Source organism: Entelurus aequoreus, linkage group LG01 (assembly GCF_033978785.1).
Source record: "Entelurus aequoreus isolate RoL-2023_Sb linkage group LG01, RoL_Eaeq_v1.1, whole genome shotgun sequence".
Classification (NCBI taxonomy): domain Eukaryota; kingdom Metazoa; phylum Chordata; class Actinopteri; order Syngnathiformes; family Syngnathidae; genus Entelurus; species Entelurus aequoreus.
In genome coordinates, this window is record NC_084731.1 from 44,153,920 (window position 1) to 44,168,876 (window position 14,957).

The 14,957-nt window shown below is 44.4% G+C and overlaps 1 protein-coding gene across 3 annotated transcripts in view; it reads left to right on the forward strand.

The window, feature by feature from the left end:
- Positions 1-14,957, forward strand: part of LOC133652704 (sodium- and chloride-dependent GABA transporter 2-like) — a 105,099-nt gene that overhangs the window by 51,762 nt on the left and 38,380 nt on the right. The window lies entirely within an intron of this gene.

A 14,957-nucleotide genomic window follows, 5' to 3' on the forward strand; every position in this document is an offset into this window, starting at 1 on the left:
TTACTTTGATTTGGATGACAAAGACGCAGACGTGCTACCGTGAGTATGCAGCTTTGGCTTCTAAACATTTGATCGCTTGACCGTATGTGCGCAACTTTTTTTTTGCGTATGTACGTAACTTTTTTAAAATATATAAGCTTTATGAACCTTGGGTTAGGTGAACGGTCTTTTGGGCTGAGTGATTGTGTGTGTTGATCAGGTGTTTGAATTGTATTGGCGTGTTCTATGGAGCTAGGAGCTAGCAGAGGAGCTAGGAGCTAGCATAACAAACACGTAGGTGTTTTTATGCAGGATTAATTTGTGGCATATTAAATATAAGCCTGGTTGTGTTGTGGCTAATAGAGTATATATATGTCTTGTGTTTATTTACTGTTGTAGTCATTCCCAGCTGAATATCAGGTACCGTGAGTATGCAGCCTTGGCTGCTAAACATTTGATAGCTTGACCGTATGTGCGCGTCACGTACGTAACTTTTTAAAAATATATAAGCTTTATGAACCTTGGGTTAGGTGAACGGTCTTTTGGGCTGAGTGATTGTATGTGTTGATCAGGGGTTTGAATTGTATTGGCGCGTTCTATGGAGCTAGGAGCTAGCAGAGGAGCTAGGAGCTAGCATAACAAACACGTAGGTGTTTTTATGCAGGATTAATTTGTGGCATATTAAATATAAGCCTGGTTGTGTTGTGGCTAATAGAGTATATATATGTCTTGTGTTTATTTACTGTTGTAGTCATTCCCAGCTGAATATCAGGTCACCCCCGGCTCTCACAGCATCTTCCCTATCTGAATAGCTTCAACTCCCCACTAGTCCTTCACTTGCACTTTACTCATCCACAAATCTTTCATCCTCGCTCAAATTAATGGGGAAATTGTCGCTTTCTCGGTCCGAATCTCTCTCACTTCATGCGGCCATCATTGTAAACAATAGGGAACTTTGCGTATATGTTCAATTGACTACGTCACGCTACTTCCGGTAGGGGCAAGCCTTTTTTTATCAGATACCAAAAGTTGCGATCTTTATCGTCGTTGTTCTATACTAAATCCTTTCAGCAAAAATATGGCAATATCGCGAAATGATCAAGTATGACACATAGAATAGATCTGCTATCCCCGTTTAAATAAAAAAAATTCATTTCAGTAGGCCTTTAATGAACAATGAAGACTGCAAAGAAGAAAGCTGTAGGTGGGATCGGTGTATTAGCAGCTGGCTGCAGTAACACAACCAGGAGGACTTTGACTAGGATAGCAGACGCGCTATCCGACGCTAGCCGCCGACCGCATTAATGATCGGGTGAAGTCCTTCGTCGCTCCGTCGATCGCTGGAACGCAGGTGAGCACGGGTGTTGATGAGCAGATGAGGGCTGGCTGGCGTAGGTGGATAGCTAATGTTTTTAGCATAGCTCTTTGAGGTCCCGTTGCTAAGTTAGCTTCAATGGCGTCGTCAGCAACAGCATTGTTAAGCTTCGCCAGACTGGAAAGCATTAACCGTGTAGTTACAGGTCCATGGTTTAATAGTTGTAGAAGTCGCTGTCTTGCGGTTCCACAGATGCACATCAAAGTACAGGTTTGACAACAGGTCCGTGCAGAGGCTGAACAGGCGTCCCAGCAGGTAGTACCGGAGGGCACCGATCGCCCACCGGATGGCGAGGCACTCCCTCTCCACCGTGCTGTATCTGCTTTCTCCTTCTGAGAGTTTCCTGCTGATGTACAGGACGGGGTGGTCGTTGCCCTCCTTCTGCTGGGACAAAACAGCTCCCAGCCCTCTGCCCGACGCGTCCGCCTGCAACAAAAATGGGAGGGAAAAATCAGGCATGTGCAGCACCGGCTCCTCGCAAAGTGCTTTCCTCACCTTCTCGAATGCCTGCTGACACTGCTCCGTCCACTGGACCAGATCTGGGGCACCTTTTCGGGTGAGGTCAGTTAGTGGGCTGGTCAGGTCCGCAAACCGGGGGACGAACCTCCGGTAGTAGCCCACCAGCCCCAAACACTGCCTCACCTCCTTTTTCGTCTTCGGGGTCGGGCAGGCCGCAACTGCCGCGGTTTTGTCTATCTGAGGCCGCACCTGACCTTCCCCCAAGTGGTACCCCAGATACTGTGCCTCCCTCCGGCCAACCGTGCACTTTGGCGGTGAGCCCCGCCCACCTCAGGGACTCGAGCACCGCCCCCACCCTCTTCACATGCTCCGCCCAGTTGTTCCCCTGGATGATGACATCATCCAGATAGGCGGCAGCATATGCCGCGTGGGGCCGCAGTACCCGGTCCATGAGTCTCTGAAATGTGGCAGGCGCACCGAACAAGCCGAACGGAAGGGTCACAAATTGGTATAAACCTTCCGGAGTGGAGAATGCCGTTTTTTCCTTAGACTCTGGAGATAAGGGAATCTGCCAGTAGCCCTTAGTCAAATCCAGTGTCGTGAAAAAACGAGCAGTGCATAACCGGTCCAGGAGCTCGTCGACCCGGGGCATCGGGTAGGCGTCAAAACGTAACACATTATTTACCTTGCGGTAGTCCACACAGAATCGCACAGACCCATCTTTCTTCCCTACCAGAACTATGGGGCTGCACCATGCACTGTGTGACTCCTCTATTACCCCCAATTCCAGCATGGCTTTTAATCCCTCCCGAACTACTTTGCGCTTGTGTTCGGGCAGCCTATAGGGCCGAGACATCACCGTCACGCCTGGGCTGGTCTCTATGTGATGCTGGGTGAGGTTCGTGCGACCTGGCAGGGGGGAGAACATGTCAGCAAATGTTGCTGCAAATTGGCCACATCTGCTTTCTGTGACGGCGTCAGATGATTATCACAGCGGAGAGGGAAGGGCCGGGGGGAGGGGGGAACCTCCGGCCCCAGCTCCTCGCCCTCCGCTATCGCCGTCACCATAGAGACAGGCTCCGCTTCCCTCCAACCTTTTAGTAGGTTGAGGTGGTAGATTTGTGTTGCCCCGCCCCGGTCAGACCGCTCGACCTCGTAATGCACGTCACCTACTCGTTGTGTGACCACAAACGGTCCTTGCCACTTGGCGAGTAATTTGGAGCTGGATGTAGGGAGTAATACAAGTACTTTCTCTCCCGGTGAAAATTGTCTGTGTTGTGTCCCCCTGTTATACAGGCGCTGCTGACGTTCTTGGGCTTGGAGCAAATTCTCACGTGACAAGTGCCCCAATGTGTGGAGTTTTGCTCTCAGGTTCATGGCGTACTGAATTTCGTTTTTACTGGGGCTTGGACCTTCCTCCCAGCTTTCTTTAACTAGGTCCAGTACCCCGCGCGGCTTCTTGCCGAACAACAGCTCAAATGGAGAAAATCCTGTTGAGGCCTGAGGAACCTCCCGCACTGAAAATAACAGGGGATCCAACCATTTATGCCAATTTGGTTTGTCATCGTGTACGAACTTCCTGATCATGGATTTCAAGGTTTACCAGCCCATCAGTCTGTGGGTGGTAAACGCGGGTCCGAATGGATTTGATCCCCAATAATCCGTACAGCTCCTTTAACATGCGTGACATAAAGGACGTGCCCTGGTCAGTCAGAATCTCTTTCGGGATTCCAACTCGGGAGATAACTTGAAACAGTGCCTGCGCGACACTCTTTGCAGAGATGGAGCGCAGCGGCACTGCTTCGGGATAGCGCGTTGTGTAATCCACCAGGACTAGCGCAAAGCGATATCCCTGGGTGCTCGGGTGAAATGGTCCGACGAGGTCCATGCCAATTCGCTCAAATGGGACCTCTATGATTGGTAATGGCCGCAAAGGGGCTCTAGGGGTGGCCGCGGGGTTGACTAGTTGACAGTCCGGGCAAGCCGCGCACCAGCGGCGCACATCTGCCCGAATGCCTGGCCAATAGAACCGGACCATTATCCGATTGAGTGTTTTATCTTACCCCATGTGACCGGCCATCGGGTTAAAATGTACCGCCTGGAAAATCACTTCCCGACGGCCTTTCGGCACCAACAATTGGGTGATTCCCTCCCCTGTCTGAGTGTCACGACTCACTCTGTATAATCTGTCCCTAATCAATGCAAAGTGAGGGAAATCCCGCGCTGTCCCCGGGCGAACCCGCTGCCCATCAATTGTTATCACTTGGTCCCAGGTCGCGCGCAGAGTTTCATCCCGAGACTGCTCGAGTGGAAAATCATCCATGGGGCGCCATTGGGGGACCGGGGAACCTCCTGCGAAGCCCCCGCCGGCTCCCCTTCCCCCTCCCCTTCGGCAGCGTCGGATAATCTCGCGTCGCCGATGAGAACAGCGCGGCTATCCCCTTTTCCTACCGGTCGTGAACGCACCCCTGCGCACTGCTTTATTAACCCATTAAATCCCGCCCAATTTGTTCCCAAGATTAAGGGGTGCGCTAGGCGCAAACTTACAGCCACCTTAACACTATGTTTTTCCTCCTTGAAAAAAATTTCCACCGGCACGATAGGGTACTCGTGAATATCCCCATGCACACATTTAACCCGCACCCGTGTAACCTTTCTCAATGCCCCGGGTCGAACCAGATTCTGGTGGATCATGGACTGCTCGCAGCCCGAATCCATCATCGCCCGGTGTGTACTCCCTTGTATCCTTACCGGTACATAGTATGTCTCTCCTGGCCCGGGGGAGGGCACCGAAGGGTCGGCAACCCGGATCACCTGCCCCACTTCCATTGATGGACATTCTCGCTGCAGGTGTCTGAGCCGTCCACACCTCCAGCACGCCTGCCCAGGCATTCGAGGCGCAATTTGCAGGGGACACACAGCGTCGGCAGCGGCCGGGAGCTGAGGGAGAGAAAGCACAGCAGGGTTGTTTCGAAGCCGTGGCCACGGCTGGGCTCCCTCGGCCGGCGGCACACGCAACCTGCGCGGCGGCAGAATTGGACGCTCCGCTGCTTCCGTGGCCTTCTCTTCCTTCCTCCTTTCACGGTGAACTGCCAGGTGATCCTCCGCCAACGCCACTGCCGCTGCCAAGTCCTGAGGACGGTGGTAGCGGACCCACGCGGATGTCTGCGCCGGTATTGCCTCCAAGAATTGTTCCAATATTATCATCTCCATCACGTCACCAACCTGTCCGGGTTGCAGCCATCGTGTCGCTGCGTCCCTCAGCTGCTTCCCCAGTGCGAACGGCCGCTCCTCCTGTCCCAGCCTCATTGCCCAGAACCGGCGCCTGTGATCCTCCTTCGTGCCGCCCGTCCTGTCCAGCACCGCTCGTCTCATGTCCCGGTAATTTACCCGGGACGCTGGTGGCAAACTGAGCGCCGCACGCTGCGCCTCTCCCGCAAGCAGCGGCAACAGCCTCACAGCCCACTCCTCCTCCGGCCACGCACAAGCTCCCGCCGTGGCCTCAAACATGTCCATAAATGTTTGTGGGTCCTCCGCTTCCGCCATCCGGTGCATCCCCACGGCCGCCAATGCTGGCTTTGCTGCCGCGGGTGCCCCCGCTCCGGTCCTTTCGGTCAGTGCTCGCAGTATCTGGCTCTGCTGCGCTATCTGCTCCTGCATCGCCTCCTTTTGGCGATGGTTTGCCGTGGACACTTCTGCTAGAAGCTGCCCCAGCGCCGCTATTGGGCTCGGCGTTGACATTGTCTCTTTTTTTTTTTTGTTTGTTTGTTTTTTTTGTTTGTTTGTTTGTTTTTTTTTGTTGGGCGCCAGATGTAGAAGTCGATGTCTTGCGGTTCCACAGATGCACGTCAAAGTACAGGTTTGACAACAGGTTTAATGTTTTTCAACACAACCATCCAACACAAAGTCTTCTTCCAGGACTTTTCAGTCTCTCTCCCGACCCCTCTCCTGCACCCAGCCGCTCACTGTTAAAGACAGATGATTAGTCTCACACGTACCACCTGTGTAATCCAATCATCTGCCAGCTGTGTGTCGCAGTCAGCACATGCCCCGCCCCCGTCTGATGGCGCTTTGTTCCAGCCCCGTGGACGGAGGCGTTGACTTTCACTCTTGCAGTGCGCTAATCACAACCCCCTCCCACAATAGTATTGTTGATTTTCTGTCTATCCTTCCAGTCAGGGGTTTATTTATTTTGTTTGTATCTGCAATTAAGCCCGATGCTATCACGTTAGCTCTGTAGCTAAAGTGCTTCGCCGATGTATTGTCGTGGAGATAAAAGTCACTGTGAATGTCCATTTCGTGTTCTCGACTCTCATTTTCAAGAGGATATATTATCCGAGGTGGTTTAAAATACAAATCCGTGATCCACAATAGAAAAAGGAGAGAGAGTGGAATCCAATGAGCCAGCTTGTACCTAAGTTACGGTCAGAGCGAAAAAAGATGCGTCCTGCACTGCACTCTAGTCCTTCACTCTCACGTACCTCATCCACGAATCTTTCATCGTGGCTCAAATTAATGGGGTAATCGTCGCTTTCTCGGTCTGAATCGCTCTCGCTGTTGGTGTAAACCAGGGGTCACCAACGCGGTGCCCGCGGGCACCAGGTAGCCCGTAAGGACCAGATGAGTAGCCCGCTGGCCTGTTCTGAAAATAGCTCAAATAGCAGCACTTACCAGTTAGCTGCCTCTAATTTTTCAATTGTATTTATTTACTAGCAAGCTTGTCTCGCTTTGCTCAACATTTTTAATTCTAAGAGAGACAAAACTCAAATAGAATTTGAAAATCCAAGAAAATATTTGAAAGACTTGGTCTTCACTAACTGACAAAGAAACAGATAACAGATTTGGTGTCCAGTTCAAAGTGTGACATGATTTATTTAAACATTTGAGAGTTGACTTTTGTATTTTACATGAGTTATTATTTGTACAAACATGGTGCAAAGTAATTCATGATTTGTTAAAAAATGTTAGTGGCTAGCTAGTTAAAATGGGATATTGTGATTTCACAAGACTGTCTTAGAAGTGATCATTTGAAAATGTTCAATTTGAAAAATGTGCACTTAGAGAAAATATAAAAATAAAGTGTTGCATATTGATATTTATCTGTTTCTATATATATTTATTGTGAGAAATCATTAAGATGATCAGTGTTTCCACAAGGATAAATATAATTAATTATTAATAATAACATAGAGTTAAAGGTAAATTGAGCCAATTGGCTATTTCTGGCAATTTATTTAAGTGTGTATCAAACTGGTAGCCCTTCGCATTAATCAGTACCCAAGAAGTAGCTCTTGGTTTCAAAAAGGTTGGTGACTCCTGGTGTAAACAATGGGGAAATGTGAGGAGCCTTTCAACCTGTGACGTCACGCTACTTCCGGTACAGGCAAGGCTTTTTTATCAGCGACCAAAAGTTGCGAACTTTATCGTCGATGTTCTCTACTAAATCCTTTCAGCAAAAATATGGCAATATCGCGAAATTATCAAGTATGACACATAGAATGGATCTGCTATCCCCGTTTAAATTTAAAAAAATCATTTCAGTAGGCCTTTAACAGATCATCAACATTAGAATACAGTGTGTTTTTTAATCAAATCCTTTCCACAAACGGTGTCTGTATGCTGTCATTTTGAGTCTTCTCTGAACAACTGGAGACCCAACTGCTGGTTTGGGTCTAATAAATAGGTCAAATAAAACACAAAAATTATATGATAAAGCAGCATTGACAACATTGATGTTTAAGATAGCAAGGTTTTTAGTAATGATCAAATCATGAGTGTGGCCTCTGCTGTAGGTGGGCTCATTCTCATGGTGAGTTTCACCAAACATTTCAAGGACAGCACTAAGTTCTTTAGCGTGCCTGTCTTTAGCTTCATCCACATGCACATTTAGGTCCCTTGTAATTAATTCCCTTGTAATTAAATCCCTTGAAAGTAATTACATAAAATCCCCAATAATTGCATTAGAATGTTGTGGTGGTTTGTAAATAGTGATATAGAGTATGGATTATTGTTTTATTTCCATTTTGAATGACACATATTCAAATGATGAAAAAACAAAAACAAATGACAATTTGTGATTGTGATTATTGTCCCTGACCATTGCACAAACACCCCCACCTCTCTGGTTTTGTCATGTCTCAAACACATAGTTGAAGTGAGTAGTTTCAATCATAACTGCATTTTTTTGTAGAACAATGTCACAGTTAAAAACTTGAAATCGAAATGCCATCCATTCATCCATTTTTTACCTATTGTAAAAGGAAATAAGATTATTAATTTGAAATTATTTGTTACTTAACGATCTGACATTGAGTACTACATGTTTGAGAGTGTGCCTGCTCCATCTCTCAATCAGTTTAGAGGTCCTTGACCTGGAAAACGTTGGGTCAATAGGGTCATGTGGGTAATAATGCGGTATACGGCTGGTAAAATCCAATAGATATTATAATACAAAACACTGTTTGAAAAACCAATAAAATAATAATAACTAATAATGATAATAATAGATACAAACAAAAGAACAGCAACAATGCAAAAATATCACCCATTTAAAAAATAATTTTGTTTATGATTACATCATCTATGCCGTAACAGGCTCAATGTTACGTTTATACTCAAATTAAATTACATTATGCCATCCCACCTCGGAGCCCATTTACTATGTTTTACTCGATGTGGGTTCCAAACCCGCTCGTAGCAGTAGGAAAAAACAACGCAGCCGAGAGAGAGAGAGAGAGAGAGAGAGAGAGAGAGAGAGAGAGAGAGAGAGAGAGAGAGAGAGAGAGAGAGAGAGAGAGAGAGAGAGTGTACACAATCGTTAGACAAAGCTGAGCTGTTTGTGATTGACAGCTATGAACACCAATCATTGCATTCCGCCGTGAAAGTCGGGGGCCCCTGATTAGTAAGCCCGTCCGTTAAGGCAGCCTTGGGTAGGCAAACAAACCTTGTTCCATAATAGCACCAGTGCCTCAATTTGGTGCTAAATGAATGCACTCAGCCTCCTACAAGTAAGTATTGTAGTAGAAGTGATATTGTACAAGTACCATTTTGTAAGAGATGTAGTAGTAGTGATATTTTTCAAGTAACGTCTTATAAGTAATGTAGTAGTAGTAATATTTTACAAATAACGTCTCGTAAGTATTGTAGTAGTAGTGATATTGCACAAGTACCATATTGTAAGTAATGAAGTATTAGTGATATTGTACAGAACATATTGTTGGTAATGTAGTAGTAGTGATATTGTACAAGTAATATATTGTTAGTAATGTAGCGTCCCTACAAAAGCACAGTCTGACTCTCTTTTAAAACTTACATGCTGACCTTAACACTCCAATGGTAGCCCTCATAACACAGCTAGCCAGTTGTTACAACAGCAACAACACAGCACTTTCTCATTATGCACCAATGACGGTTACAAAGAGCTAAATTGCATTTAAGCACCCTCGGAATTATGATTATCAACATTACAACACAAAACACACTTTTTGCATGTTCTGCAATAATGCTGCAATAACTATACTGATATTGATACTTTATTTGTTTAATGGCACAATGCACATCAATGAACATATACAATGTAAATGTGTCAGACTGTAGTCAAACGCTAATTTCCATCCGTAGTCCCCAGCAGGTTGACGCCACCAACATTATACCTAAACAATACAATAAAATATATAAACTCAGATGTAGAGCTTGTTGGTGCAAAACAATAAGTACCAGAAAAAACTTAAAAATAAGACAGCACCAACTTCAGACAAAACCGGAACAGTAAGATAGACAGACTTCAGATGTAGTTATAGATATTAAATGAAATGGAGACCCATATAAAACAGTAGGTTGCTCCATGACCGCATCCAAGGACAGATTAATAATAAAGTCACCATAGTAGTTACAGTGCTTAAAGCAGATAGAAAAGTGCTAAAGTGTAAGTGTGCTGAATTGCTGTTGAGTTAAAGTGCTGGTTTTAGGCAAGGCAAGTTTATTTATAGAGCACAACTGCATTCGGGCGGTAGGCGGGGTACACCCTGGACAAGTCACCACCTCATCACAGGGCCAACACAGATAGACAGACAACATTCACACTCACATTCACATTCACACACTAGGGCCAATTTAGTGTTGCCAATCAACCTATCCCCAGGTGCATGTCTTTGGAGGTGGGAGGAAGCCGGAGTACCCGGAGGGAACCCACGCAGTCACGGGGAGAACATGCAAACTCCGCACAGAAAGATCCAGAGCCCAGGATCTAACTCAGGACCTTTGTATTGTGAGGCACATGTACCAACCCCTGTTTCACCATGCTGCCCAAAAAACAATCATATATAATTAAAATTAAAATCAATAAAATACTGTAGATAAAATACTTTCTGTCATTTTCACAATGCCAATGGTAAAATCGAATAGATATCATAATACAAAACGCTGTTTGAAAAATGTATTATAAATAAATAAATTAATAATAACTAATAATAACGAATAGATAAAAACAAAAGAACATGAATAATGCAAAAATATCACCCATTTAAAAAATAATTTTGTTTATGATTACATCTCCTACGTAACAGGCGCATGCACGTCTGTGCGAGTGTACCAGAAGCCAATCAACTTCAAGTAAAGTGCTGGCGATCTGGGAGACTGTACTTTAGCTCAATTATTCTGGTCTCTCACACAGGCGATGTGGGTTCCAGACATCTTCAGGAAGACTATTCCAAAATGTAGGTGCATTATTATAGAGCACAAGTAGTTATCATTAACAATTGTGCTCAAACATATAACATTGCACCAAAATAGCATACACAATTGTAACTATGTATAAAATATTGTACCAAGTATGAATACATAACTTTTTTCTACGTAAGCATTTAAATATTGACACATTTAAACATGGTGACAACTCTGGTTTCTCCTAAAACCACATTGTCAAATTGCTTTTAAAACTTGCAAAGCTGGAACTCTGGCAGAGAGAGGTAAAGTGTAAAGTTTAGACAAAAAGTGGAACGTCTAAGAGGAATATCCCAGTTCCTGCTAACAGTAGTTTTAGTCTGCCTAATTGGAGACTCACTGCTTTTTTGTCTGATAAAATCCTTTATGACAATTTGCTGTGGATTTTTTTTCCTTATTTTTGAATGTATGACTTACTTAACATTTAGTTTTTATAATTGAACTGTTTAAATTGCAGTACTAGTCTGTTCAACTTGAATGTCACAGTGCATGGTTTAAATTGTTTAAGTACTGGTCCATGCCCTGTTTAAGGACCCTCACTGTTTTTCAAGTACCGATTTGGTACTACCGTATAGTATCAGTTAACATGTAAACGATACCCATCTCTGTATAAAACTTGTAACACTTTAGTATGGGGAACACATATTCACCATTAATTAGTTGCTTATTAACATGCAAATTAGTAACATATTGGCTCTTAATTAGTCATTATTAAGTACTTATTAATGCCGTATTCTCAATCAATCAATCAATGTTTATTTATATAGCCCTAAATCACAAGTGTCTCAAAGGGCTGCACAAGCCACAACGACATCCTCGGTACAGAGCCCACATAAGGGCAAGGAAAACTCACCCCAGTGGGACGTCGATGTGAATGACTATGAGAAACCTTGAAGAGGACCGCATATGTGGGATTGGGGGTTAAATCACCAAATGATTCCCAAGCGAGGCAAACACTGCTGCTCACTGCTTCCCTCACCTCCCAGGGGGTGAACAGTCCCGGAATTTTGAAATCAAACTGTATGCAGAAATATTTATTAAAAAATCTTGCCTTCTTTCCTACTTCCTCGGTTCGTTTGGAATTTTGTTCAAATGTGACATCAGCGGATTATCCATATATGGTAGACATTTACCCAAACATCCTTTCGTGAGTCAGCCAATTTAAATGTATGTAAAACCGGCTGTCCTACATTATGAGGACGATGAAACTCAATTTAACCAGCACAAGTCACTTCACTACACAAATGTTGCCTGATCTGAAGTAAGAAAGTGTCTTACTGTTCATTTTTATGATTCATGGCAATTCACCTTCAACTCTGAAGAAGTCTCCCTTCATTTGAGCCACACACTTGCAGACCACAATTAAATGTTTTAAATGTATAGAAAAAAATCATGATATGACCCCTTTGAGTTCCTGGAACCTATACTGTAGTTATTGGAACTGGTTCCTGGTCTGGGTGGCAACCCCTGACCAATTGCAATAGAGTAGGAATAGGACACAATAGCAGTTTCGGCAGTTCTGCAGTATTTTTTTTAAAAGAAGCTTACAATTGTACCCCACTGGGACTTAATACAGTACAGTTGTACCTCGGTTTTCGTAGGCCCTACTTTTCGTATGATTCTGAGTTTTGGGGGGGCAAAAATGTTGCCCTGTTTTTCGTCTCAGTCATTGTGCAAGCAAACAAGGGGCCGGTTTAGATGCTGTGTCCCAACAATGGCAGAAAGCCTTAGGCCATGTCTACACTATTTCGTTTAACCCCTTAAACTAATAATTATTTAGCCTAAGCCCCGTTTCAGCCACACTAAACCAGCGTTTAAGGTCCCCATCCTCCGACAAATTTTTACGCGGGTAAGTCAGCCGTGTGTTTCTTGAATCTCCGGCACTTAGCCTTGTATGGACTCATTGATCGTTTACAAACTGAGTTCGAAGAGGGAGTGACTCCAAAAAGACCGCGTCCAAACAGGAAGTGACGCCAGAAAGAACGTGCCACAGCCAGCTTCATAATAAAGCGGTTTCATAGCTCTGAGCTAACCACTGGAAATATGGAGGCGAGTCATCCAGACATGCCCGTGTTTCTCATTCTTCTACATGTACAGACGCTTGTGGAAATCACACATGAATATCTTAAGAGAAAGCGATTGGTGCTATATCGAATACACCACTTCTCAGACGGCAAGAGAACTTTTGAATGTCAGCTGTGATTCTACTTAGCGGAAAACTTTGTCCATTTGTCGAAGGAGAGACAACGAGAATGTGGGCTCCCGTGGATGTGATTAAAAAAGGGTAGCATGTGCTTTGTATTACCTGGCCGTCGAGGGAAGACTACAGAAAACAGCGAATGCATTTGGACTGGCAAAGCAGACTGTATCAGTTATTGTCCGCCATGTATGTCGCGGACTTAACGTCTAAGTCCAGAGTATATACCGTATTTTTCTGACTAAAAGTCGCAGTTTTTTTCATAGTTTGGCCGGGGGTGCGACTTATACTCAGGAGCAACTTATATGTGAAATTATTAACACATTACCGTAAAATATCAAATAATATTATTTAGCTCATTCACGTAAGAGACTAGACGTATAAGATTTCATCGGATTTAGCGATTAGGAGTGACCATGTCAGAGTTTGTAGGTGACGAACCCCAAGATGCAGAGAAAGCGGCGGGCATTGTGCGAGAAAACATTATTTAATTTAACACTATAGCAAAAAAACAAACAAAAGGGTACAAACAAAAGGCGGAGAACATACTTGGCTATGAACTAAAATAGCACAAAGGCTAACTGTCGACAAGAAACAAAAACACTTACTGTGACACGAAGGAACTATGACATGAGCAGAGTGAACAAAAGTAGACAGAGCTACAACGACAAGTATTATGACAGGTAGTAGTGACAATAATCCAGCACTGACTGGAGAGGAAGGCAGGTTCAAATAGCAGCTGGCTGATTGGCACCGATTGACACCAGGTGCCAATCAGCCAGAGCTGAGGGGACAAAGCACTCAGGGAGATAATCAGGAAATAACCAAAATATAACTGAACTGTCAGTGACAAACCTGACGGACAGATTGTTTGGTAAACGTATAGCATATTTTATTTGAATGACTCTTTCCGTAATATGTTACGTTAACATACCAGGCACGTTCTCAGTTGGTTATTTATGCGTCATATAATGTACACTTATTCAGCCTGTTGTTCACTATTCTTTATTTATTTTAAATTGCCTTTCAAATGTCTATTCTTGGTGTTGAGTTTTATCAAATAAATTTCCCCCCAAAATTTGACTTATACTCCAGTTCGACTTATATATGTTTTTCCCCTTCTTTATTATGCATTTTCAGCCGGTGCGACTTATACTCCGGAGCGACTTATACTCCGAAAAATACGGTAAAGTCACCAAAAACGAATGGACAATGAAGGTGAAGGCAAAAGAGTGAGGAGTGTCCTGACCAGATATCTATCCATCCATCCATTTTCTACCGCTTTTTCCCTTCGGGGTCGTGGGGGGCGCTGGAGCCTATCTCAGCTACAATCGAGCGGAAGGCGGGGTACACCCTGGACAAGTCGCCACCCAGATATCTAGAGGATGTAAAATGTTCTTTATCACATTTTTTATGTGTCTAATAAAGATGTGATTAATTTATGATGGCTCAGGTGTGATTCACTACAATAGGGACCCACAGCACACCAGTTAATTGAAATACCACAACACTGGATATTGTTCAGATAAGTTAAATTTAAGAACTTGCACACAAAGCAACACTGGGGATGACTATGACGTGTGCATTTTCCGCGCATGCGTACTCGGTCGCGTTGCGCCGGCGGACAGAGGGGGGCGGGGGTCTTAAACGGTGGCATTGTGTGTGGACAAGGATAAGGTTAGGTGTGATTTACCCTGCATAAACTTATCCGGCTAAGTGCAAAAGGGGCCTTAGTCAACACGTTTTGAACACTTAATTGGTTGTAATTGAACACTTTAACTGTTTTGGCCGGTTCCCCGCGGTTCCCAGGGTTCACTGTGGTATGAGTGACAGATCACCAGGTTTTGTTTACGCTGTTAACACAGTTTTCATCAGAGCACGGCGAATTGCTGAACCGCCATAAACCTGCATCAATACTGCCAATGTGAGAGCGCTTCTTGACAAATTACCGTACTTTCTGGACTATTGAGCGCACCGGGATATAAGCCGCACACCCACATTTTTTCTATATATTGGTCGCATTGGAATACAAGCCACATATTTATATATGCTGTGAAATGAGTTATTTACACATAAATATTTTGTAAATGTTTATATACATACCGAAATTGTTTCCTAAACGGTGTATGTGACGCTGCAGTAAAACACAAAAGAAGTCATTGTAGCATCATAGCTGTGCAAGCTAACTTTCCAATCAGCTAACAGATTCAATAACTCCACTGTGGC